Source organism: Erpetoichthys calabaricus, chromosome 12 (genome assembly GCF_900747795.2).
Source record: "Erpetoichthys calabaricus chromosome 12, fErpCal1.3, whole genome shotgun sequence".
Taxonomy (NCBI): domain Eukaryota; kingdom Metazoa; phylum Chordata; class Cladistia; order Polypteriformes; family Polypteridae; genus Erpetoichthys; species Erpetoichthys calabaricus.
Genome location: NC_041405.2, coordinates 111,679,343 through 111,703,421, shown reverse-complemented (window position 1 = coordinate 111,703,421; position 24,079 = coordinate 111,679,343). Strand labels below are relative to the sequence as shown.

The following is a 24,079-nucleotide window of genomic DNA, read 5'->3' as shown; positions in this document are numbered from 1 at the left end:
CAGAATAAGTGAGGGAGGAATCAAAAATGACACCAAGATTTTTTACAGTAGAGGCAGGTCTAATGAGATCACTGCCAAGATGGACTGGGAAGGAGCTCATTTTATTAAGTTGCATTTTAGTCCCAATTTGCAGGAGTTCAGTTTTATTGCAATTTAATTTTAAAGAGTTCTGCTCCATCCAGGTTTTAATTTCACTAAGGCAGGTTGTGAGCTGAGAAAGCTCTGATGAAGTTCCACTTTTAACATTGAAGTAGAGCTGGGTATCATCTGCATAAAAATGATAACCCAATCCATAACTACGGATAATATGGCCAAGGGGAAGCATATAAATACAGAAAAGCAGAGGACCAAGGACAGAGCCCTGAGGGGCTCATCTGCACAGACTGAAGTCAGACTAGCAGACAATGTGATCAGAGCTTAACATTACTTACTCAGTCAACGCCATAAGCTGCTTTTATCTACAATAATACAGAAAAGAGTATTGTGTGCTTTTGCAGGGGGACACTGGGTGAGACTTGATCAATAATAGGAAGGTCTGTAGAACACTAAGTAGAATCATTTGGTTGTTGTTTAACTCCTGCTTTGTTAGCAAGACCACCTTAAACTAACAGGATGAGTCAGACATGACAGCTTTCATGGTTACAATCCAGCAAGGAGTTACCTAAATTCTGGAATCCACTTGGACCAGAAAAGAACAGATTCTTTAAATAAAGTATCCTGCTTATATCTAATGTAATATAAAAGAGAATATCTTACAGTTTTGCAGGGGGGTGTTGGGTGAGACTTGATTCAGAGTGGAAGTTCAGCACAACACTAGGGAGAATCAAGGGGTTGTTCTTTAACTCCTCCTTTGTCAACTTTCTTCATAATTTAAGTACTATGAACTGTCCACCTTGAACGAAAAGGATGAATCAGACATAACAATGTTCATGGATACAACCCATCAAGGAGTAACTGCAATTCTGGAATCCAATCAGACAGAAAAATAACAAATTAATCACTCGTAAGAGCAGAGACATTGATAGAGAAGCAGTGTGGATGACAGATGGGACAGCTAGCAATAACAACAGGGGCACCAATTAAAAAAACAAACATATAAACCTTTGTTTTTTTCCTTAATCCATTCTACAGATTTACCTGGGCAGTGGTGAGCACTTTGGCTAGTACATAATAAAAGTAACTCTGTAACAGTACAAGACTATAGATCTAAAATTTCTACCACTACAACTTATGGGGTTTCATTTTTCCCAATCAACTTTAAGTAAACCTGCTATTCTTTGTTAGATCACTTCTTGTTTTGCTCCCCCCACAAACCACACTACAACATAACATTAAACAGGTCTGTTCTGAGTTTGAGACATATATTAGATGATTATATATAAATAAAAACAGCAGCAACAGAAAACATAGATATTTACATTCAAGAAGTAACACCCTATCCCTCCACCCATATTTTTAGTCTCAATAGCAGCTGGTATATAAAATCCTTTACAAAATCTTCAGCTTAACTCAAATATGGGTCCCAAAGGCCATGCATGTTGTGGCTCACCAGCTTGTTCCTACCCCGGGCGTATACTTGAAGTAGTTCCTCATCTTTTTCTCCAAATGAAAGCAATCCTCTGTGGGAAAAGTCCAATAATGTTCAGATATATATTTCAGCTCTGTTAATCTTTCATTGTTCACTTCAAGCCCCTTATATGTACTTCCTGTTGTTATACCATTTTTTTTCTGTAAGCACAGATACCACTGTGGAGGCCTGTTAGAGACGTTTTTTAAGTGGACTGTCCTTTCCTTAACTGTTTCACATTCCATTCTTTTAACAGCATTATAAAGGAAAACAACACTGCACAACAATCTTTTTGAAAAGTCTTGCTTCCTGAAAAGTTTTTGCTGATTATGACAGGTACCTACTGTGTATGCACAGATATAGTTTTGGTTTTACTGCATCACGTAGGAACTCTGAGAAATAGACATTTATATGTTTACTGACAATAACATATTTAGTCACATTTATGTTTCGCATAAGCTATTAAATTCAACAGAATTAAAAGTGTTTTGCTCTTGAATTTCTTTTGTATTCAATGTCTAATGCATCACGTTGCAGTGTCCAACAGTAGTCAGCAAGCATTGACAGATTCCAGTTGCCCTGGTATCGTTTCTCCATCGTAGCAATGTCCTGGTGAAACCTTTCACTGTGTTTGTCACTGACAGCACCGAGATTTGCAGGGAAGAAGTCCAAGTGTGAGTGGAGGAAATTAATTTTGAATGACATGTTGCACTTCATTGTCTTCATGCTTTGAGAAGTTTGTCTACCAGTTGAATGTAGTTTGTGGCTCTGTAATTGCCCAGAAAATTGTCAACAACGTCTTTGAAGGCTTTCCAGGCAATTTTTTCCTCCCCAACTAACAGATCTTCAAACTGCTTGTCACTCATAACATGTCTGATCTGGGGGCCAACAAAAGTGCCCTCTTTGATGTTGGCATCAGTTGTTCTTGGGAACATCACAGATGAAACAACAGTACTTTGTATAGCCGAGCTGCAGTCCTAGTAACAGAGCAACGACTTTAAGATCTCCACAGATATTCCAGTTGTACCTGCTATACTGGACGTGCTTCAGCAACAGTTCCATATTCTCATACATTTCTTTCATGTGTGCTGCATAGCCAACAGGTACTAAAGGATAAATGTTGTCATTGTGTAGCAGAACAGCTTTCATGCTTAACATTGACGAATCAATAAAGAGACGCCACTCTTCCGGGTTTTGATCACAACCCAAGGCCGAGAACAATCCTTCAATATCACAACAGAAACAGAGACTGTCAACTTGTGCAAAAAATTTGGTTATATCATGATGTCGGCCTCGAAACACAGAAATTTTTGTACCTGATGACAGCAAACACCATTCCTGCAGTCTCGAACCCAGCAGCTTGGCTTTTGCTTTTGACAGACCCAAATCTCTGACCAGATAGTTCAATTCAGACTGTGTTATCAGATGTGGATCGCCTGATGAGCACAGTTCAAAATCTGAGTCAATGTCACTGTCAGTACCCTGCATTGCAGTTTCTTCATCTGGTTCATCTAAGGTCCAATCCTCTGGTGGTTTCGGAATTGGAAGACTGTCATCATGTGGCATGGGTCTCATTGCTGAAGGCAGATTAGGATATTCAATTGACTTCTTGTTTTTGGCAGAGAAACCAGACACATTAGTCAAACAGAAGTAACAGTCTGTCACATGGTCTTTCTGTTCTCGCCATATCATCGGAATAGCAAACGGCATCGTCTTTCGAGTGCCTCTGAGCCAGGCTCTCAGACTGACAGCACATGCCGCACAGCAAATGTGAGGCGCACATTCCTTGTCTTGATCACTAATTTTGCAGCTGAAATACAGATGATAAGCTTTCTTCACAAGAGCAGTCATCCAATGTCTCTGAGGCGCAAGTGTATATTCACCACAGATATAGCAGAATGTATCGTGGCTGTTACGACATTGATGAGACATATCGCCCGACACCAAAACGTCTATAGCATCAAGCTTACTTACTGTTATATTGCTACAGATACTTTACTTTTCTATACTGATACTATACATACACACTGACTATCTATATTAACCCAAATGAGCAGGATCGGTGTATGCAAGCCACTTTTATAGCTTGCTGAGACAGTGTCAAGCTCATTCAGACCTGCCCAGGATGTCAACTTCCACAAAACACCTTCCAACCTGACCTGATTCCATGCCTGGACATGCTCAGACTGCTCAAACCGTTGTTGATAAGTCACTTACAGGAGCAAAAATATTTGGATACAAATATAAGAAAAAATCATGACAAAACTGAAACGATACGTGATGTGTAAATTTTGATGTGATATTCGTGATCAGCACCCAAAAATCTATAAGAAATATCCAACAGTGTTCAAGAAGCAAAAACTTTGTTGTGCAGTATCAGCACACAGATACAATAATGCAGCTTTGTTACAACTTATCTAAAATACTGTATATGTATGGAAAGTAATTATCCAGCATCAGATATAACCAAACAAAATGTATTCCTGGCCTACAAAAAACATATTTGACTAGAAAGGTGGCATTTCTGTCTGGATCAATGAAATAACCGTCACTGCCATTGCCAAGCCCAGATGGAAAACTATTGCATTGCAGTGACTTTTGGGTCAAACTTGAAAGGGACTGGATTAGATTTCTATGTGTAAATTGAAATAACAGAGTAATGTATTTGATGGCAATTTGTTTACTTTGGAATGTTTTTAAATTATTGCTAGTGTACAAAATGAAAAAGCAGTATTATTATCATGTTTGTATTAAAATAAGTGTGTAGATTTTGATAATTGATGGAAGACTGGGATATCATTTAATTTAAACTATATTATTGTTACTGCATGTTTAGAATTCAAATTAAAAATGTCATACCTTTTATTTTTATTCTTTATATCTCATTACCGTAGGTTTTTCAAATAACACCTTGCACTCATACCCTGGTGTGCCTGGAATTGCAATAATAGAAGAATATCAAACTCAGGCTGGAGTTTGTAGAGATTTATTGCTAATTAGTAGTAGTGGGAGTATTGCCACTTGTACTGAGTAAAGTAAAATTCTGACTTGTATGCCTGACCTAACACTAGATAGATAGATAGATAGATAGATAGATAGATAGATAGATAGATAGATAGATAGATAGATAGATAGATAGATAGATAGATAGATAGATAGATAGATAGATACTTTATTAATCCCAAGGGGAAATTCATAAATTCACTAGAAGAATGTATGGTAGAAAATAAAACCAGTCCTGCTTAAAATGTATCAATGTTTTAAACAAAGTAGCTTTACAATCCTTAAAAATAATATTAAGCAAAAATTTGTAGTTCTAGTTATGTCTATGTGTGATTTTTTATTTTTTAGTTAAAAGGTAGCACTGAAAGATATGAATGATCTGTGATTGTATTTTCAGTAAGCACTGAATAGCAAATTCTTCAAATGTATTGCTTTTTTGGGTAATCTGATCAGATAAATGCCCATAAAGAATCATAAAGAGTAATAAACTGAAAGCACAAAGTTTGGGATTAAATGTCATAGAAAAAACATTTTTTACTTTTTATCATAATAAACACTACATGCAGTAAATGAACTGGTACACTCTGCCACCCTCAATTCTGAAAATGATCTAGTAGGTTTGAGAATGTATTTATGTATATATTATGACCACTGGGGACACCACCAAGCCTCAAAGCCCAGACCCAAGTCTCTGGAATCAAAATAAGTCTTTATTGAACAGTGTACCTTTAACAGGCTTCTTTTCATACATCTTCTCTCTTCCACTCCTCTCAGGGGAGAGTTGTCCATCTTCTCTCTTGCCCCCGCCTCCCTTGTGAAGTGGAGGACTTCTTTTTAAGTGACAACCCAGAAGTACTTCTGTTCCAAACTGCTTGTCTCTGCAAAGCACTTCTAGATCAGACAGAACTTGAGCATTCACTTCCTGACAGCTCCCCCTGGTGGTCCTCATGGAACCTAAAAAGGCAGTCATATGGGAGCACAATTCCTATGGTGCTCTTCAGGCATCCCTACCGGACTTTGAAATATAGGATGCTGCCACCTATTGTATGGGGGCACAAACCTGTATGTTAGAGGCAGTCTCCCATTATCCCATATATGTCGAGTGGGAAACAGTCCATTACTTATCCAAGTCGGAATGCTCCATCCATTTTGTCCTTTGGCATCCCAGATGGTCTTGTGATTCCCATTCACTGTTGCTGGGATGCCAGCACTGTTTCTCTTCCCATCTGTGCAATTCATTATATTGGCCTCCTGACTTGGTAAGTGAATGGAGTCCATCTTGACTGGGATGCCGGTTATTTGTTACAGTATATATATCAATATTGTTAAGTCATTTAAACTTAAATTTGACATTAAATCATTTTGAGTGGCACTACTATTCCATTAAACAGGACTGTTATCAAAGATCTCTTCTCAAGACCCTTTTCTCTTTCTTTTCTTTCATCAGGCCAATCACATCTTGACAAGTGGATGAAAGTGGTTTGCCTGCTAGTGATACATGTAGTGGGCAGGTTATTATATTTCTTTTTTCATAGCATACTTCAGGCATCAATCAGGACAAACTTTCTTCACTCAGGGCCTTGCAGAGTTGTTTTTTCACTATTGCATAAACACATAAATACTAGCTGTGTCACATAACTCCACTGCATAATGCATGTGACAGTTCTGAGCGACATAACTTGATAGGCCTGTAAGTTATTAACCAAATTGTGAGTGTTGAAAAGAAAAGTTCTATGATTTCACTGCGCAAGTCCAATCAGACAATGCAGGGACAGAAGCAAGGTATACACCATGATATATTCACTTTGTTTGCCAAATTCTTATTCCTGACATTAGATTAGATTAGATAAACTTTATTAATCCCAAGGGAAAATTCTGATGCCCACAACAGCAGAATCATAAAAAACAAGGATATAGACTCACAGGCCAGATAATACAGTCAATCAATCAATCAATCAATCTATTGATCAATTAATAAATAAATAGATAAATTAAACCAAACAAGTATATCAGGTGGAAGCATTGAATTGCCTGATAGCAGTTGACAGAAAAGATACCCATTCCATGGAGGAATGAGCCTATGGCTAAAAGTGCTCCAAAAGCACCATCTGGATGAAGATGGAAGGAGTTTAGGGTTTGCCTTGTGATGGAGCAGCCTTTCTTGTTAAGTTTGTTCAGGCATTGTACATCTTTTCTGCTCAGGTTGCTGCAATGCAGAACACTGGCTGCTATGGACTGGTAGAACATTCCCAGCAGCTTGCTGCACACATCAAAAGCAAGTACAGACAGCTCTGGCCCTTCTTGTGCAGCACCACTGTGTTGTCAGACCAGTCCAATTTGTTGTCCGTGTGAACCCCAAGGTACTGGTAGCTCTGCACCATTTCTACGTCCTCCACCTGAATGATGACTGGTCTCAGAGGCTCTTTGGCATGCCAGAAGTCCACCACCAGCTTGTTGAGTTGCAAGTTGTTGTCTCTGACCACAAGACGAAGTCCTCCACAACCTTCCTGCACTCTGTTTTCTTCCTTTACATCTTCCTCATAACAGCAGCAAAAATAATACCACATAGGTTGGCATTTCCAAATTTGCTTAATCTGGGTGCAGAATCTGCCTCATAGGATGCGAGGCAGTTCCTTCACACGCACATGCACCATCCATACATATACACTCACACTCAAAAGGGGCAATTTAGAATTGCTACTTAATCAAACACAAATTTTTGGAATCTGGAAGTAACACTTGAATAGATGGAATGTGGGAGGACAAGCAAACAAAAATAAATAAATAAATAAAAGTTACCATCTTGCACTGCCACCCTTTCCAAGTCTATTTCCTATCTTGTGCCCAGCACTGCTCCAGCGCTAAATATCCTGCTTTTGATTAAGTAGGTTTGAGGATGAAGATGATATTGATGAATAAGGAAAATATAAAATCATGACACAAAACAACACATATTATGCAAATGTGTTTCTTTGCAGTTGTTCTGTTCAGGCTTTCTCTTCAAGGAACTGACTCCTTTTAAAGCACTAGTTTTATCATGCCAAATAAGATGAATGATTTTTTTGACTATACTCGGTGTACTTGAATAATCATTGCATTTGACCCACTAAGCATGAATAACAAAATATTTACTATAGTATTTTACATATTTTTATTGAACTTAAAAACTTATACTGTATATACAGTGTAATATATATATATATATATAGATATATATAGCTATATAAATAAATGAATGAAACAATAACAGAAGAAACAACAGCTTTGCATCACTGTTCAGTAGGTAGACAATTATCCTCAAAGCCCATGAAACCAGTGGGTTCCTCTAAACACCTACGTCTTCTGATTTGGTGTGGGCAACTCAGCACAGCACTCTTTCAGCTTGCTGGGTCACATTATGTGTTTTTTTTTTTTCTTTCTCATTTAGCTTGAAGAAGCAACGCATGTTGCTAGTGCATATATATGTGTGTGTGTGTGTGTGTGTGCTTTCTGCCTGATCTCATACTAAAAGTCGGTGTATGCTTTCAAGCAGATGCTATTTCAGTATGTGACTCCTCTTTTCTGTTAACATGTGCACTTAAAGGTCTTGGGAGAGTGCAGCATATGTCAAAAAGGGATTTACAGACTTATAATTTGTTGTGCCTTTCCAGGTATGCCAATAAAATGACAAAGCATACTTCATTTCAGCCTTCAAGTCTAGCACCCTATTTAGTATGCACCCCTTGTCCTCAGTAAATGTCCCCAGTTCTTTATCAGACTAGGCTGTATGCCTGGATGACTCTCTCTCTCTCTCTCTCTCTCTCTCACACACACTCTCTCTCTCTTTTGCTCTCTCGCTCTGTGCTCACTCCCCCTCCCCTCCCTGCTCTCTTCGCTTCCATTCTGTCTCAATCTCACTCCAGCAGACTACAGCTCAGAGAAGCCCGTGCTTACAACCGTTGCCAAAGAACTTGTGTGTGAAATTACAATAACAACACTAAGCCTTTTTTAATTTGTGCAGCATATGAATGTTCCTTCTTTATTGTGAGCTCGTGGGATTTCTGCTAAACCTGTTTTAAATCTTTTTTGCTTTACATTTTTGAATTGCAATCTTTGATTACATCTTTTATGCCAATTAAGAGAGCCCTGAAATTTTTTCCACACCTTGGCTTAACTGACGATACACTTACTGCAGGTTTGTACAACCTGTCCTCAGAAGATGAATGGTAGTGCGGGCTGAGGGGGAAAAAAAAATCCATCTCATCAGACTGAATATTCCTAAGGTGCTGCTTGTTTGCCGGCAACTGGAGTTCAATGAAGATTACCCTCCTACCTATGGACCTGTGTCACCTGACTTTAGACCTCCAGCTCAACGTGAGCTACATTAGAGGCACTCCACCAGTTCTTGACATATAGATGCAGATGGATAAAGCAGCAAAAAAGCCTGTTTTTTCCTGTCAATTTCTCTTTGCTTCTCTTCTGGTTTTCATAATTAAGAGACTCTGTGCTGGCCTGGAGAAAAAAGAAAAAGAGCTAACTTTCCAGCTTCACTGTGAATCCTGGGGCTCCAGTCTAAACTAGAGATGTCAGTAATATGCCTATGTCGGCACCTGCTTGTTTCCGGATTGGAATAGAAGGCAGCCACAGGAGTCAGCCCTACTGGAATGGTGTGCACTAAATGTGAAGGATAACAACTGACCGACAGTGCTGGTTTCATTGCAAGGGTTTATTGCCTCTGAGTTGCCTGTCCCTCTGCAAGGTCCCAGACACTAGTAGCTGCCACCGGGTGGAGATGGTGGTGTTTGTGTAGCTCTGCAATGGATAAAGTGTCCCCTGCAGAAGCAGGTAAGAAATTAATAACTGACCATTTGCTCAAGGTTGCATTTATTCAGGGATGCCTTTTTTTTTTTTACATGAATTAAAAACTGCTGCATGCTTAAGATTTTATGCTTATACAGAAAAACAGTATACAGAGCTACTAAATGTATTTGAAGTTCTTGCTGCAACCAGCACCCTGCATTTGCAGCTAGACTCTGGGGAAATATAGTACAAGAGGACAGACCCAGGCAATAGAGGACACCTTCTGTTTATAACTGCAGCCTTGTACCCCATTTAAACAAGCGGGGCGAGAGCAGTGCCAAGAGTTGCACACTCTTTGCTTTCTGTGGAACACACACGATCCTTGTCAGTGACTGGCATGATAGATGCATTTGAAAATGGCAGTAATTGACAAGCAAAAACAAACCTTGTCTTTGCAGCAGAGCCCAAATGCTATGCTATCAGTGTGGCTTTTGAATCTTCAAAAGCTGTCAGAGAAGGGGGTTTAGTGACATACAGCTTGGAGAGGAAAAGCTGGCATTTAGAGAGCCACTACAGGGGCTTGGAATGTGGCCATGAGCTACAGGTTGAGGGAAATATGGCTTGTGTGTGTAAAAAGGCTTTAAGACTTACAGCTTTTTGAATGTGTTTCACTGTTTATTCTGGCTGTTTAGGTAAAACATCTATCTTTGCAAGGATGTAAGGGATTCATAAGAATTGATCGATGAGTTAAGCCAATCACATAGTTTAGAGTCCAAAAGTCAGCAGTGCATTTGACTGAAACAGAAAAAAAATCAATTGCTCATTTTGCCTGTTTTTATTTGTCCTGAAAAAAAATTAATGTCACAAATTTTTGGCAATTGGTGCAGTTTTTTTTCCTGTTTTAGTTATATTCCTATGAAGAGCACGATTTTAACTTCGTTCTTAAACCAGAACTGGTCACAATTGCCCATTCTTGCTTGCAGTAATTTTATCTTTTCAATTTCTGACTACATTTTCTACTTCCACAATTCCATTTACCAGTTCTACTTTTAAACCAGTGACAAGTGTAAAAAGCTTTAGGATTAAAATAATAATATTTTGACAGATTTCTTGATAGTAATTGACAGCAGACATGCCCTGCACTATATTGTGTGTTTCTTACTGCGTTCTTGTATATCAAATTAAAAAAAGAGTAAAAGAAAAAAAGTCACACAGCATGCACCTTTGTGGTCTGTATTCTAGTGAAAGTAAAATTACTTTCATGTACTGTAAGGTCTAAATGCAATATTTCAATCAGTGAAAACTACAGTCGGAGAACTTAAGCGAGCTGCAAAATGATCATGTGACCACCTGCAAGACTCTCCACTCAGCATGTTTTCATTAATGAAGATGTTGATATTGACAAACTACAATCATCAATCAGGCAGCGCTGAGCAAGACAAGATTAGCTTCCTCTTGTTTTCAGAGATACCGTACCAAACAAGATACAAAAATATGAGCAAAAACGGGGATAAGAAACTCAGGATATTTGGAAATTTAAATTTTAGGTTTCACTGCAAAACCTGGTTGTTCATTTTGGAAAAAGAAAGTTTTATTCACCTTTATAGAATTTCAGTGGACCATGTAGTTTATTTGTGTGCAGAACCAATATGGTATAGAAGTTAGATTTTCTGTCACACAACTCTGGAGACAAAATCTGCTCACTGTCCTTGCAGATTTTTCATGGTTTCCCAGTGTTTTGTGCAGCTTCTCTTAGTACTTTCTCTATCCGCCACCTGAAATTTGATTAGACAATTAATTATTATAAGGTTACAAGTTAAATTTTTAGCCATGCTTTGACTCATGCTATAGTATGTGTGCATTGAACTAAACTGTCATTCATTCCATTGGTGGCTCCTGACTTCTACCTAGGCTTCCATAAAACCCTGCAGTGAAAAAAAATGAGATTCAGGAAAATTACTAAATGAGTGAAGATATATAAATGTGTATGTGTGTGTTCAAATGTATATATCATGATTGGATGCTATAAAATTACAAAAAAATTATGCTGGTTTATTGTTTTGTTACCAATTTGCTGCATGATTTTGTCTACACACTATTTTCTGCCTTTTTGGTGGACATTTTAAGAAAAGAAACAAGGCCATAGTAAGGCTATCTAATCAGTTTCTTAAGAAGAAATGGCTGCAAAATTTGTAGACAGGCAAGTTCAGAACAAAACCCCTTGGTGTTCCACTGAAATGTTTTCCTTTTAGGACTTGACCCATGGCCATATTAGTGACCACCCTTAAACCACATATACTGCTGAGTTTGCCATTATTACAAGACATCACTCAAATGTACCACAGTGCAATAAGAGAACACCTCTGCAAGCCAGCCTGAAAAGACAGAGTCTGCTTAGGACCACTAGATTGTGACGTGCAAGGTGTCCCAAAATAAAAAACTCTATGTACAATTGAGTAGAAAAAAATCATGAAGGGCACAAGAAAACAGTCAATCCTAACAGATTCCAGTTTTACTTCACCTTTTATAGATGGGACAGGGCTAAGCAATGGGTGTGAAGTCATAAATGACAAGGAAAACATCATAAGACTTAATAGAAAAGCCGGCAAACACAGTGAAAAGGCCAGTGCTATTTAGTCTTGCCAAAAGGAGATGGTATACAATCTCATACTTGCATAAATTATCATCTAGGATGTTGCTGGCCCTTGAATTTGGGGACTGTTGTTGACTCTAGGTTGAGCACCCACTGGGATCCATGAGAGTTGTAGCCCGATGTCAAAATAGCCACAAAGGGCTCAGGGAGTGATTATAGATTTGGACACCACAGTAGAGTTTAAGTTGTTATCACACCAGTGGACCCATTTGGTGTAAGTTAGTAGGAGAGTTTGGTGTGAAAGTTCTTTTGTGGCAGGATGAGGTCAGGTTCTGTAGATAGATTAAGAGAAGGGGGAAAAAGATAGAAAGGGACTGATGGAGAAAATGGAACTGAGAAGGGAATTCTTAGGTGATACTTGAAAAATGGTTAAGTAAGTAAGCTACCTCAACATGTAGACATGTACACAGTTCAACTGCCTATGTTCAGACACAGTAGGGTAGCTAATGCTTTGTACATCTTTTGTGAACTTCCTTTGTTCTGGATGTTCTCTATTTGTACAAGCAAACCTTACTTTTTATAAAATAAATAGTCCATTTGTTGATATAATTGATCTGTCTTGTCAATATTGCAGATTTCAAGAGATGCCATTAGAACAACTGGGTGCTCTCTGTGTTTAATTTGTAACTTCACCAATTTAGCATTGCCAAACCACCTAACTTGCATGTCTTTGGAAGGAAACTGAGGCACCCAGAGGAATCCCATGCAAACATGGGGAGAACAAATGAACTTCACACATGGAGGAGCCAGGACATGAACCCTGGTCTCCTTACTGCAAGACACCAGTGCTACCACTGTGCCACCTGAGGAATTATTAGTTGGCTTTGCAGGGTTTGTGTAGATGGATGATGGAACTAATAGAAAGTTTGCCATTACCAATGTATAACTTCATTTTAACATTTGAAAGAATCATATTTTAGTGTATTTTCTTTGCGAAAACAAAACCCATATTAACATATGTAGATGATATGCTTCTATTAAATGATCCATTTGTCAACCCACACATTCAATTTTTTACATATTTGCATTTTTTTTCAGAAAATGCTATGACTAATTACAAATGTACAGCGGCACCTTGTTTACCTGTTCATTTGCTGCATTAAAACAGGTTAATCACAAACAGTACCAACCAATGTCTTCCAGAAAACGAACAGTTTGTCTTTTTCTTAACCAGGTTTTGTTTCTAAAAAAAAAAAAAAGCAAAAAATGGTATTTACAGGTATGTAGACCACCCAGCCCCCACAATACAATTCAATATAACTCTTTTATTCTTTCTCATCCACTACTGTATTTCCCAGGAGAGTATTGTCCACCTTGTCTCCTGACTTCGGCTGATCTAGGTGAGGTGAGGGGATTCTTTCTAATCTGGATCCTGGAGTACTTCTGGTACATCAGTACTGAAACCAGCAAACACTTCCCAGTCAGGTGGAGCTTCCACCTGACAGAGCGCCTGCCCTCAGTAGCTTCCTCTAGTGGCACCCAAAGACCCCAACAGGGCTGTCTACCAGAACTACTGCTTGCATGCATTCCTGCAGGTGTCCAAATGGCAGCCATCCTAGAGGGATGCTGCCACCCATTGTACTGGATGAACACATGGCCCCTGGAGTAGACTGCCCTTCCTCTATAACATAGAAAAGATATCATTAACTGACCTGGCCAGAATGCTTATCCATCCACATTCTTCTCTACAACAGAATCTAAATGTGTATAACAATTTCTTTGAGCTTTCATACAGAGCTGTGAAACAGATGACTCGTATTACAGTGTAGCACTGGAGACATCTTTAGTTTACAGCTTTCACAAACAAAGTCAAGTTTGTAGCAATTTTTGGAGTATTTGTTGTTTTACATAGGCATGTCCATGCTGTTCTCTAAATGAGAGACAGCTTCAGTTCCCTGTCTTGGTACACTTGCTGCTTTATCTTGAAGTTGCACACCATATTGTCACACCATATTGAAAACGTGTTTGGTTCCTCTCTCTCTGATTGAATCTAGTGAGATAAAAGCGTCGACAGTACATTGTAGAATGCCACTGGTTTTAGAGTTGCACTTATTTTGAGCTTTTTTTCTAACTTTCTAAAAATGCTTATTGAAGATTTGTTTTATTTTTATACAGAATTACTTTTGGAAGTAATGACACTATATTGCTTCATCACAATACCTGGTATTGTTGCATATATTTCCACTGATGGCTTTCATGTTTCATACTACTTTACTTTTTCACTGGTTATGGTATATGTCTAGTAATTGTTACACCTATTACTGAAATAAATAGAGTAGGAAAAAAAAGTTTTGATCTATGATACTGACACTATGTCCAAATTTACTTCCCACTTTGGGAACAGTATTGCAAAGAAAGGCATCAGCTTTTTGCAACCATGAATAGAATAAGTAACTTAGAAAATAGATGAAAGGATGGCTAATGAATCCAACCTTGCAAAATAGTTCCAAAATGTAAATTAACATTAATGCAGCAATCTGCACAGATACATCTTACAAAGAAGGCTACAGTTTATCTACAAACCCACACCTTACCTATGCTCTAGACTTTCAGGTGAATAAAAAAGATAAAGAAAAGCAGAATAGTGAAAGGAAAGCAAGAAGAAAAGTAGCAACAACATACGTGAAACAGCTCATGCACCAATGTTCTGACAAATGTACTGTAAGATTTTTCAGGATGAGCAGTCATCATTGCAAGAACAAATGACTTTAAGAATGCATTATTAATTTATGGTGACTATTAAAAAAAACTCCAAATGGGTTAAATTAAAGAGAGACTTCCATTCAAGGGATTTCCATTTTGTCTCTGAAATGGTTTTGCTAATTACAGAACCCAAGAATTAGGAGATTCATTTTGATTAGAGAAACAGAAAGGCACAGAAAAAGCAGCAATCAGGAGGTTTTTATTTTTTATTTCACAGGGAATATGGAAACAACTGAAGAAATTTCATTCAGAAGTGTAAAAGATGACCGGCTATCACATTGGCCTTTACAATTTAATGACAATAGACCTGGTATATTTCAAATTATTTTTATTGGAAAAAGTTTTCAAATCTATAAGTCAAGTTCATGGTGTATAGATGTCTGGCCGTGCTCTGTCCCAGAAGAAATGCATGTCATATATGCACAAAGGGATCATACGTAAAGGGGTTCTAACAGATGATAGTCACATTTGAATAGCTCTGTGAGCCACAATGACTGACATCTCAAGAGAGAGAACACAAGCAAAAGTTCTAGACAGTGGAAACAGTTGATGGGGGTTTGTAGGAAAGAAAGTGGATGAAAGATAAGTAAATTTCAGCGGAGGATTAAGAATAAACAGTTTTATACTGGACACAGAGGAATTCTATATTTAGACAGGAAATAAATGGCCCTTTTCTGCATTCAGAAAAAACAAAGTGCATGAGCTTTTAAATGGATAGCTGCCTCAATAACATTGCTCAATCTGCATAAGTATGAGTAGAATACATGAATTATGAGTAGAATTTATTTTACTTTCTTCCTGGCAGTTAGTTGATGCAAAAAAAAATGATTGCTTTTGAAAATTTTGATCCCTCCCGGGTCATTTTAAATTAATGTAACTAGCCATTCCCCTATCCATTCACGTAATATATTACTTCTACCCATCCATTTGCTATTGTAGTAGTTTATTGGGTTCTGTGTTACACAGAGCTAGTGTCATTTTATGAGAACCAATCCTGCATGAGGCATCAGTCCATTGCAGGACACACCCATTCATAGCCATTTCAGATTTGCCAATTAAGTTAACATTCAAATGTCAGGAGTGTTGGGTAAAAACTGGAGTATCTTGGGAAAAACCCATACAAACTCAGACTATCAGTTAAAAGGTGAGGATATGAATCCAAAACTCCAGAGCTGTGAGACAGCAGCACTACGTAACCTTTTGACTACCAATCTATGTACAGTACATCAATGATATTATTGTGCTTGAGTTCTTACTAGTTTGTAATGCCAGTAACATGCAACAACACCAGTCAGCTCTGGTAATATGTAAATATCTATCAGTTTAACAGACATTTCCCAGGGGCACCCTTGTTGGCTGGTTTTCCCCACATCTTTGGAGTCCTGGAGCAGAAATGTTTATGGTTGGATAGCCTTCCTAATGGCAATCTGCTTTATTTGTCTTTTACATGATGCAAAAGGGACATTTTAACAAGAATAGTCCAACAAGTTTGCCAGTGCTATTTTTACCTGATTTCTCTTAATTAATATTGTCATGTTTTGGGGGTGTCCAGCTTGTGTCTACGACAATTCTTGGTAACTTATTCCATGTGTCTATATTTCTCTGCATGATTGAAAACTTATTAATATTTGTGTGAAATTTATTGTTAACAAGCTCCCATCCGTACCCCCAATTAAGAATTCATTTTCAAGGAACTGAACTAACTCCTTCCTGGGTCCTCCCTACATGGAGTTTGCATGTTCTCCCCGTGTCTGCGTGGGTTTCCTCGGGGCGCTCCGGTTTCCTCCCACAGTCCAAAGACATGCAGGTTAGGTGGATTGGCGATTCTAAATTGGCCCTAGTGTGTGCTTGGTGTGTGGGTGTGTTTGTGTGTGTCCTGCGGTGGGTTGGCACCCTGCCCGGGATTGGTTCCTGCCTTGTGCCCTGTGTTGGCTGGGATTGGCTCCAGCAGACCCCCGTGACCCTGTGTACGGATTCAGCGGGTTGGAAAATGGATGGATGGATGGATGAACTAACTCCTATCATCATAATAACACTTCAGCCATGTCACTTCTTAATCTTCATTTACTGAAACGAAAATGGTTCGGCTCCTTTCTGAATAGTTTACACCTTCTACAATCAGCCAAGTCACACATCTCTGTACTTGTTTCTAGTGCCTCTATATCTTGTTTGCAATATGGAGAGTAAAGTGTGCACAAAGTATTTCAGATGAATGGGTTTTATATTTATATACAGTATATATATATATATATATATATATATATATATATATATATATATATATATATATATATATATATATATATAATGGAAAGACAGAAAAGCAAATAATCTATTCAAGAATGTCGAATTTTGAATCGTGATAGAAAAAAAGAAGCAAAAGCTGATAAGGAACATTGAAAAAAAGAAAATTAACAAAATAGAACTGCATATAATAAAAATCAAGAACAAAGAGAATCATCCAATAAACGAAAAATCCCGAATCCCAAACAATATATGAACAGAAATGCAAAAAAAACAACATTTATAGAAGGTAAGTTAGAGGATAAAGTAATTCACAATATTGTTTTTGACAAGGCGTTAATGTAATTTAATTTTTTATTTACGTTTTATTACGCTTTACTTTTTTACTTTCGCTTTTTACTACGTTTTATTATTCATTGGCATTTAAAATAGACAGTTGTAGTGAAATACTCAAGTAACTGATTTTCTATCTCTAATAACTAAGCACCAAACAGCACTCCCGCACCCTGCATACACTTCTATATACCATCTCTTTAAATACAATTGTTTTCTCTAATGGAGGAGTGACCTGAAGCCCATCCAGCGGCTCAGCTATGAGATAGCAGGTGCCCAGGTGTTTGGTGAGTGTTTTTGAGTGAAGCGAGAAGGGGGAGGAGCCCCCTAGTATATGATATATAATAAAAAGTATATAATATAAAAACTTTAAGACCAGCACCATTCAAACCCCACTTTACTAATCCACCCCCTTCTTACCCCCACCTCACCTCCCCCCTTCCTCATTTATTATATATTGCCTTTGATTCCTGTATGTAATTATTTTCCTTTGATGATGACACCTGGTAGGTGTTGAAAGTGCAGGAACAAAAGACTATTTTAAGATATGTGATTCATTTTCTCACTTTCTGGATTACTTTTATTTATTTATTTATTTTTATGGTCGAATGGTAGTTAAACCTGTGTTCAAAGATGAAATCCTTGGGTTAAAATGCATAATGGTGTTGCAAACGGAAAATACAGGGAGTAGCCTTCTGTTTAATAATGCTGTTGCGTGGATGAGCAGGTCCTTGCTTCACATGGAGCTCCAAGCTCTAGGTTAGCTCAACTCAAAGTGAGACGCCTCCTTCCGGGAATGACCAGCGTCAGTTGCCCTCACTGGGGATTTTCTCTGAGCTGTGGAGGCAGAAACAGATGACAAGATTAGCGATAGCGTCCCCACTCACTTCAGGATGCTACTACATACCTCAGCTGAGCCTGGAAGGTGACCCACTGATGTGCATGCTTGACAGTACATATCATAGGGGTTGTGGTCATATGTAAGTAGTCCTTATTCGATATAATACATACCTGTATATTGTCTTCTGTACAAGTATTATTCTGCAGTAATAATATAATCCGTTTCGGAACTTGTTCACCTAGTAAAGAATTAAGGAATAAAAATAACTTTAAAAGGTCACCTGCTTGACCTGCTATCTGACACTGGCTATTCCCAAAAGTGTTATTTGAATGTCTTAAGAGATGACATATTACCTCCATTGTTACTGCTAAAAGCACACAATATAAATTAACCCTTGTCTGAGCATCTACTAAATGCCCCAATTTTTCTTTTTGGTGATTTCAATATGCATGAGATTTCCAGATATTTATTTACCTCTTATTATGCTCATAGTGTGGAGCTAAGATCAGAAAGAACAGATAACTGATGTGTGTCTCTTGCATAAAGCACCTGCAAGTCTAGCTCAGTTTAAGTGAACTAGATAACAGCAACATACAAAATCATTGTAAATTGGTCAAATCTGAGGGAATTACAGGGAAATATCTGGAGTTACCAATGGTGCAATTTTAACAGAGAAAAGCTCTGGTCCACAGTAAGTTTGGATCTAGCATTAATGATAATGATTAGACTTTCTGTAGCATTATAGAGCACCATTTAATTCCTTGCGGTATAAATTCTTCACTAGAGCAGTTGAAGCAGTGTCTGCCAGATAAAGAAGTATGCCCTCAGAGATGTTGCTTGTGTTTCTACCGTTCCAGTCTTGTCTTTGGCTTTTTCGGTTTTCTCTCTATATGTCGTTTATCTGTGGTGGCTTATGTTCCACCCAATTCTTGCCTGTGCAAGGAGTCTGACATCTTCTGGCACGATGGGTATCAATAAATACAATCTTCACCTTATAATTTTTAAATTTGCATTTGCCTTGAGTAAGTTTATAGTTGCTCTGAGTACATCTGGAATTGAACTTTTGAAAATGAATCCACAGGACTCATTTCTGCACTTACTTTTCATATGACACATTTTTTCATTGGTGGTTCAAGAATACTTTGCATAATAGATTAATTGCAGCATTGTCCATTATAAGGTGTTTTCATATACTGTATGTGGCATGTTTAAATATTTTTGAAATGTTTATCATCTCTGCTTTTAGTATTAATATTTTAAGGAAACTAAATAATTTGTTTCTTCATTTGTTCTCTGCAATTTGTGTTTATAGCTTTTATTTTATACCAGAAAACTCAAATCAAAATTTAAAACTAAACATTTTCTTAGCCCAAAATGCTGCTAGTGCTGTCAAATGTCTCCAAGGCCTTTTCAAATAATTCTATCTTTTTATTTAATTTAAAAAATTAAATTTCAATATTAACAATAAAAATATATAGTTATACACATTCAGCATAACAGCTAACTTTTTACACTTTTCAAACTTGGTAAATCTGCCTTCGGGTCACATGGACCTTAGCTTTTCCTCACTACATCAGACTCAAGGCAGGAATGCACACTGGATGGGGTATCGTCCCAGGAGCACACTCATGTACACACTCTCTGGATCACCAGTTAATCTAACGTGCATGTGTTTGGAACATGGGAGGAAAACCGAATTACCCCCCCCCCAAAAATGTGGACCATGGAAAGAATACATGGTCGGTCTTCTTGCCGGTGAATGGGCAAGAATTTAAACTCCTATTTGGTTTAACTATATATGTATCCATTATATTTCATTGAAATAAATTGAAATTGTTTTACGTGAAATTATTTTGCAGATGCAAGATAAGCCCATATAAATTATGAATAGTAAAAATTGTTTATAATTCTAGAAACCACATGAGTAAACTTTTTAAAATAGTATTGCATGATTTAGTGCCATCAAATCATACATTTCCTGAAACCTGCTTATTCCATTACGACATGTTTGGGATCAGGAGCCTGTCCTTGCAGCATTTGTCATAAAGTAGGAAGTAAACCTGAATAGGATGTCAGACCACTTTAGAGCTCGCTCATAAGTCCATTCACATTCAATCATACTTGCCTAATAAAAAGTCATCTTTTTTACCCAACATTCATGCATTTGGGATATGATAGAAACACGGAGTACCTAAATAAACACAATGTGGACATGAGAAGAGATCCACACACTCGGTGACCAAACTGGGAAATTAATAGGTATCGTACTGCAAAATGTGCATTTTCCACCTTAACAAACGGATGTGTTTGTCTGAGTATCGGTCTATGTGTCTGTCCAGTTGCTATTTCTTTATCATTCCAAAAGATGGCACATAACAAACATTTATTGAAATAAAATGCATTCCATTTGTCATTCCAACAGATGGCTCATCACAAACATTAACACTGCTTTTACAAATTCCATACCAAATGGAATGTTACAGTGACATATGCATTGCATTTGTCATTCCAAGAGATGGCACATCACAAACAAGTAAGCCCGCGATTCGCTAGAATGGCAATCAGTTTCTGTTCTGTCCGATATCTGGATGGATGACATATCATGGAGGGTGGGTGCGTCTGGGGAAATGTCATTTAACTACATAAGCATGTCTGTAGTAAAGCGGTGTCGTTTTGTGGAGACGTGATTCTGACGCCTTTGCTGACACCGACTGCTGGCAGAGTGGAGCACAGCAAGTTCAGTTTACAGGTTGTGGTGTTCGTGTGCCAGCCACTGAGTCTGGGAAGCCGCTGGGTTAGAGTCTGTGACCCTTATGTGATCTATATTACTGGCACAGTGGATTAGAGCAAGTGTAGGTCACAGGTTGTGTTGTTTGGGCACCATGTACTGACTCTGGGAAGCCGCTGCGTTTTGGGAAGCCGCTGCGTTTGACTCTGGGGCGGGCGCCACGGTGCATAACATTGTGTTATTTGGGCGCCACCTACTGACTTCGGGAAGCTGCCGCGTTTTGGGACGTCGCTGCATTTGACTCTGGGGCGGGCGCCACAGCATTTTGGGACGCCGCTGCGTTTGACTGTGGACTCTGGGGCGGGCGCCAAACTGAATGACCGTTATGTGATCTACATTACTGGCACAGTGGATTAGAGCAAGTCTAGTTTACAGGTGGCGGGCTCGTTGCAGTGCGGCAGAGCGCGTGACATCCGGTTTACAACCTTCTCGTTTCTGTGTTTTCTGTGGCTGTGTCGTTAGCTATGGGTGTGCTCGTTGCAGTGTGGCAGTGCGTGTGTGCCTCGATGCGCCCTGCGCCCAGCGCCCTGCATCCATATCCGGTTTACAACCTTTTTTGTTTTCTCTGTGGCGGGCTCGTTGCAGTGCGGCAGTGCGCGTGCGCCTCGATGCGCCCTGCGCCCAGCGCCCTGCGTCCATATCCGGTTTACAACCTTCGGTTAGTAATATGGATATTAACACTGCTTTTACAAATTTCATACCAAGTATCGTATAACAGAGACATATGTGTTTCATGGTACACTGCAAATGTTAACACTGAGGTATACGTTGATTACTTCAATTACAATGTCTTAAACAGGTAGCACAGCTAGTTTATAAATATATTCATTACACAAAACACAACAGTTAACTGCAATTTCTTTTATTTTATTTTTTATTTTATTGGTTACTTTTCAGCACATTTTTCTGCAACTGTAGCTAAATTGTGTGGTGTAGTTACAGACGTGTTGCATCTTTTAGCTATTTTTTTCACAAATATCTGGATATTTGTTTATATCGATGGGGTAACTGGAAAAGGAAAAATCATTTAATGTTTGAGTTATAGACTTTCATTTTAAATCCCTTGTACACAAACAGGAAGAAGGAAACTGTTAAAGGATGAGGTGGAATGATTACAAAACTGTGAAATAAATAAATATGTGGTGTAAGAGGACACGTGAAGAAAAAGATGATGTTGGGAAGGAGTGGATGAATGTGGAGAAAAATATTCCCCTAGGAATCTAAAAAAATTCAGTTTGAATTTTCTTTGAAAAAAAGGAGTCAATGTTTTTTATAAACTACCACAGTTTTATAACACAAGTTGATTTCAGAAATTTGAGAAAACCAAAAAGGATGCATTGAGTTTCCAATGACCATCTTGATCATTGTTTTCTGCATGCGCTAGACGCTGCAATTTGAGCCCTTTCTTTATCCACTGTTGTGACGTGATGATAATAGCATGGAGGTGAGCATTGCTCCTACCCTTGATCTAGCCTTATGATTTTGAAGCTATTATTGTCTGCGTTCCAGATGATTAAACAGCTTCACTTAAGTCCAGATCCTTTACCTTATGTCACTGATAACTACGCCCTCAAGACATCAAAATCATAAGGCACTGAAGTCAAAATGTATGTTATGAATTGTTTCCTTTCCGCACGTCCTTGAAAACATTATTTGAGCAAAAAATAAGAAAAAGGGTCATTCAGGATTTATACACCTTTAAGTGTCCAAACACAGTTTTCCAAGAGCAAATTAAAAGTAAAGAATAAGAAAAGAAAGTGAAACGTGTCTATTTAAGAGTGGCACGGTGGTGCCCAGGTAGTGCTGTTACCTCACAACAGGGAGACTGGGGTTTTTGTCCTGGGTGCTCCCTGCATGGAGTTTGTGTATTCTCCCTGTGTGTGCATGGGTTTCCAAAGACATGCAGGTTTAGGTACATTGGCATTGCTAAATGAATAATAATAATAACTAATAATGCATTTTATTTATATAGCGCCTTTCCCATGCTCAATTGGCCCTAGCGTGTGTTTGTGTGTGTGTGTGTGTTCACCCCACGCTGGACTGCTGCCCTGTCCAGAGATTGTTCTTGCCTTTTGGCTGATTCTTGCTGGGATAGGCTCCATCTTCCCTGTGACCCTCCTTATGATAAGCAAGTTTGGAAGATGGATGGATTAATGGATGCCTGTCTATTGAATTTGCTTAAAGCTGAAAACACAACAGTGCAATGTGGGTACCATAGTTTTTCTAAAAAAGAATGTACACTGAAAATTTAAGATATACTAGAAAATGAAGTAACTAATATTTTTGCATACTTATGTTTTTCCCAGTTTTGTTGAAATTAAAATTGATTAAAATTGATGTCAATTAAAGTAGAGTTGCCCAAGTTCCATGATACTTTAAAAGTAATCAGTCTTTCAAATACTACTATGCTTTATGAGGATTGAAAAAAGATTTCTTTGTAATACAAAAACCAATACATTTTGAATAGCAAGAAGAAGAAATCAAGATCAAAAGCTACGATACCTGGTAGTGTAATACTTTAAATCGGGAAGCCTACAAAATTGAAAAGCAACTCTGTTATTAATTAAATAGTCCTTGCTCTCTTATTATATAGCCAAATGCTATATATGATAAATATTTGCAGAATTTACTGAGGTTGTGCTTATCAGCAGTAGCTGGCATCCTAATTTTTTCATATACTGTACCCTGGCAGATTTGAAAGTCAACATTTGCTGCTTTAACACTCTGATACCAAAGAAACATTTTGACTTTATGTTGAAGTGCTCTGAATTGCTTTGTAAAGCAATTTCTCATTGTACTGGCCATGAAAGATTCAATAAAAAATAATATTAACTTATTAGTTTAACTATTTGACTTATATTCAAGTTAGTTCAAATCGTACATCTCATTAACTGCAAAACTGTCAAATGCAACTGACAAACCAAATTAATATTTTAAAAAGTAAAGTAACTGAGAAAGATCACAGTGAGTTTTTTCTCCAGTGTCTAAATTTTTCTTATTTATGAGCACACAGTTCTTTAGAATTAAAATGCCTACCGACGTCTTCTTTTATTCAAAATTTAATGCAGCCTTTTTCAGAATTAGCATGTTATTTCAATAAAGTTGAGAGGAGTATAGTACGCACAGTCTTACTGTTATTTGCTTACTTTCCTTGTTAGACCAAAATGT

At 38.0% G+C, this 24,079-nt stretch overlaps 1 protein-coding gene across 3 annotated transcripts in view; it reads left to right on the top strand.

Annotated features, from left to right (window-relative positions):
* Nucleotides 1-8,482: 8,482 nt before the first annotated feature.
* The window catches only part of frmpd3 (FERM and PDZ domain containing 3), a 779,808-nt gene continuing 764,211 nt past the window's right edge, over nucleotides 8,483-24,079 (top strand). For all 3 annotated transcript variants that reach the window (XM_028816887.2, XM_051934418.1, XM_051934416.1), the window contains exon 1: nucleotides 8,483-9,394. The gene's annotated coding sequence lies outside the window, so the exon portion shown is untranslated. The remainder of the gene's footprint in view (nucleotides 9,395-24,079) is intronic.